Below are 6,062 nucleotides of genomic sequence, written 5' to 3'. Positions count from 1 at the left end.
CCTCACTTTCATTGTAAATGATATGATCAATTTGTTTTTCACCTTTTTCATTATCTTTACACATAGATGCTGTTAATGTAAGAAACATTCAAACCTGTAAAGAATTTTTGTGAGTTTATTTGAGCCAAATCATCAAGAATTGCCGGGAAGCAGAATCTCAACAGATTGAGATAATGATCTGGAGAATGGCAGTTTTGCACCTTATACATTATAATCAAAAGAGGAGGCGTAAGTGGGTTACATGAAATCATTGGTGATAGATTAGGGAGGTGGGAGAAAGCAAAGCAGGGTAACCTCTGGGACTGGATAAAAAGTAAAATGATAAACACATACTTCTTTTACTTAGGTGGGTACAGGATAGTTAACAGTCAACAATTAACTCCATAACAAGGAGGAGATGTGTGGTCTCCACAGAGTGGTGCCTCTGCTTGGAGGGGTCCAGAAAAAGGAAAATTACTTTGACATTCCAATGAGATGTTATCATAGATGCAAAAAGAGAATAGACAGGTTCAGTTAAGGTAAAGATTAACCTTTGTCAAGGAAGATACCAGCCTAGGACATGACTACCCACCATAAACTGCTTTTTAGTTAAAAAAGTTTTAATTTCAGACCATCCTTTGCAGTTGTTGTAGGTCTCTGAGTTGCACAGGCCTTCCCTAAGCTTGTCAGGTTTGCACGTGACTCTTTTTTGTCCAAAATACATATGTAAATATGGAGATGTAAGGATTTCTGAAGGGTAAGAAAGCAGGTTATGGTCTGTAGAATTAAGGTGTGACAGATTCTGTTCCTGAGTCCAACATAGCAAGCAGCCTTGCATCTCCATTGTGACTTTGAAATCTCCGTGAGGCAGGTTTTATTACTTAGCAGACCCACAGGGGAAGAACTGGTCTCAAAGCCACCTGGCCCAGAGCCCTACCTTTACCTGAGCATAATACAGCCTCAGAGGCTGTGCTGAGGACTGGGCCTGGCCTTGGGTGGGGTGGCGGGGTGGGGGTGGGGGTAGGTAAGTGGGGGTGGGGTGGGTGAGTGGGGGGGGGGGGCGGATTTGAGAGTGGAAGGCCCAGAGTGTCTCCTCAGGGTTCTCAGTGGCATAACCCTTAGAGATTTGTACATGAGCTTGTGTAATGAAAGATCGCAGACATGAGGCAGAAATACTTCAGAGTATTGGGGCAGTAAACAGGGGTATTGGATAGCAGTCGGCAAATTACAGCCTGAGGATTAACTCTGTTTACCACCTATTTTTGTAAGTAAAGTTTTATTGAATATAGCCACAGGCACTTGTTTATGCATTGTCTACACTACAAGGGCAGAGCTGAGTAGTCTTAAGAGAGACCGAGTGGCCCTGGCCGATGCTGTTCAGTGGTTAGAGCGTCGGCCTATGCATAGAAAGGTCTTGGGTTCCATTCCAAGTCAAGGGCATGTATCTACCTTAGTTTCAGGCTCAATCAATCACCAGCCTGGTCAGGGCATGTGCCGGAGACAACCAGTAATGTGTCTCTCTCTCTCCCTCCCACTCTGAAAATCAATGGAAAAAATATCCTCCGGTGCGATTGACCAAAAAAAACCACAAACAACACAAAACAACAACAAAGAAATAAAAAGACAAGCAGGGCAGTAGCAAAGATACTGGAAAGAGGAGGCATCTTTATTTTCTTTAGAAATCAGGAATTAATGCTATTAATTTCTGTGCTCCAGAGTTTCCAAGCCAGTCCTTTTATGGCCAGATCAGTTGGAAATTGTTTTAATTTTTCATCCTAGTAAGTAAATGTCAACTTGTCCCCCCACCCCCTTTTTTTGGTTGTTTTTGCATGAAATGGTCTCTTACTGTTGGAGTCTGGCAATTTCTTTTTTTTTCCTCTAAAGTTTCTAAGTCTCTGAGGAAAAATGTTCCTCCTCTTGCTCACCCTGTGAATTTCCTTCCAAGTTTCTGAATCTTTGTTTTTCTTATTTGTAGGACATCAGATGTCACGCTCCCTCCCCTGGCTTTTGTTTACTTAGAAAAATCAACCGCTAGTTGTCTATTTGCACAACTCTGTTTTGGTGGCAAAGCTGTACATATATAGATGAAAATGACTCACGACCCTGACATGGGGTTAGGCAATAACCCCGAACCTATGTATATATAATATGTTTTCTGAAGAATTTAGAAATATAAACAGGAAATGGTTTTAGTTTTCTTTTCTCACCACTGCTTTGACCTGGTGTGGGGACACTGTTCAGAGTGTACCAGCTGGTCAAGGCTGCCCTGAACCTGGGAACGCTTATCAGCCTCTGGGCCTGGGAATCATAATCAGGTCAAGACACCATGAGTGGGTGCAAGGACACACGGTGCACTGTGCCCTTCTGCAACCCAAATGATTGATGGCACTGTTGGCAACTAGCCTTCTTTGTCTCTGGAGTAACATACAGGTCACTGACCAAGAGGACTGTGTGTGAAGAAGTCGGCTAGACCAGTGGTCAGCAAACTGTGGCTCGCGAGCCACATGTGGCTCTTTGGCCCCTTGAGTTTTTAGCAAAGGCCAGCTTAGGAGTACCCTAATTAAGTTAATAACAATGTACCTACCTATATAGTTTAAGTTTAAAAATTTGGCTCTCAAAAGAAATTTCAATCATTGTACTGTTGATATTTGTCTCTGTTGACTAATGAGTTTGCCGACCACTGGGCTAGACAGAGCAGAGAGAGCTGGGCAGTGCAGAGCTAGAGAGATCTCAGAGAAGACAGGCACAGAGAATGCAGCTACTATGTGTGCAGGAGAGACTAGTGATCTAAGACGGAGCTGAGAGCTGATATGGCTATGATGTAAGGCGGTGAGTCTGGGGCAGCATGCGGCTGCTCAGATACTAGATGTGGGTACAGAGATTAATGCTACTAGCCTGTATGGACGTTGCTGTAAAGAATTGTCTTGTCTGATAGCTATGTGGCCACTGGCTTCTGCAATAAATCCTCATTCTTATATACCTACTGTATATATACACAGATCAGTTCTCATGGCTTCTCCATCTACCCCTCCACCAAGAATCTGTTTCTCTGACTGGAGGTCCAGCCCCAGGCAGGGGGGCTTGAACCCAATACCTGTAACTAGTGAGTAGAAGATAAAGGAGGAACTTGAACTAAGTTCCCAACAGTTAGTAGAGTGGGCAGGGTTCGAGAAGGACCTGCACTGTGCTTGGCGTAGTTGAATGGGAGAATTTAGAAGAATACTTGGACTCAGAACAACTCAAGCAGCAGTGCTTGTGCAGAGCTCTTGTGTGCTGTGACACCTGGGTTTTGTAAACTCCCTACTTCCCTATTGGATATTGGGTCCTTCACCATCAGGACCAGATTTCAGACTCCACAGCTTGGTCATTAAAATGGTCTCAGGTTTGGTGTTCAAAACCCAGTCTTGTTCATTTTAAAAACTGCAGTCATCAGCCTTGCTAGTGTGGCTCAGTTGGTTGAGTGTTGCCCCATGCATCAAGAAGTCACTGATTCAACTCCTGGTCCAAGCACATGCCAGAGTTTTGGGTTCAATTCCCAGTAGGGGGCATGCAGGAGGCAGCCCATCCATGGATGTTTCTGTTTCTCTCTCCCTCTCTCTGTCTCTCCCTCTCAAATCAATAAAAACATTCAAAACAAAACAAAGCAAAGCAAAGCAAAGCAAAGCAAAGCAAAGCAAAGCAAAACAAAACAAAACAAAACAAAACAAAACAAAACAAAACATTCTGTAGTCAGAGCTTGGCATCCCCTCCCAGAGCTGACCAGGCTGCTTGGGGAAGAAACACTGTGTTCTTGGCCTTTGGCTCATGGCTCCACCCTCTCTCTTCCCTGTGGTTGCTGCAGAAGGCAGCAGAGGGGATGGGTGTCTGGGCTTTCTTGACACCTATGAGAACAGCTGATGTTGGAGACCCTGGCAGATGTGATGTGGGTAGTGTCTATTCTTATTGTTCAACCTGGGAGGCACCTGGGAATTTCCTTGCTCTCTGCTTTGCAGCTGCCTGGATCAATCAGAACTTCCTGGAAAAATATATCAAAAGGGGAGTATGAAATGGCAGGAAGAGGCGGGCTTTCCTGCAGTAGGGATATTCACTGACTCTTTCTTGCCCCTGGAGCCCCAGGTCCCAAGATGTGCTCACACACACACACAAAAAAAATTGCAATTAGGTTTTAGAAAAATACCATCAACTTCTGAAGTAGGAAGGAGACTGTTTCATCATTAGGTACCGCTGCAAACTTCCTCAGCATTTCTTGGTTTAGTTCAATTCCTCCCTCTCCCCCTCTCCCACCACCTATTCCTCATGCAGAAGGATTTCTATTTCTTTTGTTAGTGGTTTCACTTGAGATTTAAAAAAAAACACAACACATGTGTGCTTAACTAAGCACATTCTAAAGGCAATCAATATCCTTATCATCTCTCTGGAAAATACAATACCTTTAGAATGCTACTTGGTACATATTCTTGTCTCAAATTTATTTTTTTAATCTCCACCTGAGGATATATCTTTTTTCCATTTTCAGACAGAGTGGGAGGGAAGGAGAAGGGGGGCAGAGAGAAATATAGATGTGAGAGAGACACATCAAGTGGTTGCCTCCCACACGTGCCCCTACCAGGGCCAAGAATCGAACCTGCAACTGAGGTACATGCCCTTGACCAGGAATCGAACCCGTGATCATTCAGTCTGCTCTAACCACTGAGAAAAACTGTCCAGGGCATAGGAAAGGTGTCCGTGGGTGGGCTCGAACCATCAACCTTTCGGTTAACAGCCGAACATGCTAACTGATGGTGCCACAGAGACCCATTCAAATTTTAGTTCCATCTTGATATACTTTAATCTCACAAATGAGATATTTTAAGTTTTTTTTATACTCAATTTTGTTTAGATTTTACTGGCTTTTATTAAAACATATTGGGGCCAGGAACATATTTTTTGAGAACCAATGGTCCAGTGTTAGTGTAGGTTTCATAAGCTAAGTGTGGGTATCCTCCTTTTTTAGGACCAGCCCTGGATTTCCACATGGGGAATCCACTTTTCCCTCATTGTCTGGTGATAATGTTCATGGCGGGGGGGGGGGGGGGGGGGGGAGGGGGGTTATTCTCAGTTCCAGGGATAAAGCATGTGACCCAAACTTAGATCAAGCAGCAGATCATCTTCTCCAGATGGGCCATGGGGATGATTTTAGAATGGGCACACAAAAAAGCTCTTGCTTTTTATGTTGAACTTGAACCTCCAAGGATGTAAAGTTGGAGCTGTAGCAGCCACACTCTCCCCATGAAAGGTCCTCCTGCAGCCACCAAAGACCATGCAGAGAGCTTGTGAAGACCATCTTGCAGGAAGCTTGTGAAGACCACCCATGGAAGTCAGAGCTGAGAGTTGCCGTGACCTTCATGGTGGGGTTCAGGATCGGAAGGAGGGGTCGATGCACAAATGAAAATGCTATACAAGAAATATGAATTTAGAAGGCATTTCTCGAAGAGGAACACCAACTTCTCGCCTGATCCACTTTTTATTTACTTGAATACACATTTTCCCTTTAGCAATGCATACAAGCAGATCAAAGGTAAAGTTTGGTAAACAAATGTAAAAATTATCAGGTCAGGAAATTGCCTCGAGCAGGATTCAGCCTGCTGAATATTAAAGTCCATTGGCCTTCCACTGGTAATTGCTGTTTGCCTCTAGCAGAGAGTGGAAAAAACCACTCCTGATTACCTCACCCTGAATTCAGCTGTGCCTGAAGCCAGATGACTCATTTGCTTAAGCCACTTGCAGTTGAGTTTTAACCAATAGGCTGAGAGAATGGAATATGGTAATTGGCATTTAAGTTGGTTGCCCAGATCCTGGGGTACTGCATTCAAAGGATCATGAGCTAGGTTTCTGAGAGTGAATCAGGTGTACTTGGTTGGCTGCTTTTATTTGGGATAAAACAAATAAGAGTATTGGGAAATCATATAGACACCAACATGACTTCCAACATTCCCTTAATTTATCATTCTCTATGAGTAAACTTGGGTTACAAAAAACATACATGTAGCATAACAAATTGTATATATTCCTTGCAATGTATGCAAATAAAAACATGCATATAT

This window comes from Cnephaeus nilssonii (assembly GCF_951640355.1).
Source record: "Cnephaeus nilssonii genome assembly, chromosome: 12".
NCBI lineage: Eukaryota > Metazoa > Chordata > Mammalia > Chiroptera > Vespertilionidae > Cnephaeus > Cnephaeus nilssonii.
Note: the sequence above shows the minus strand (reverse complement) of the source record.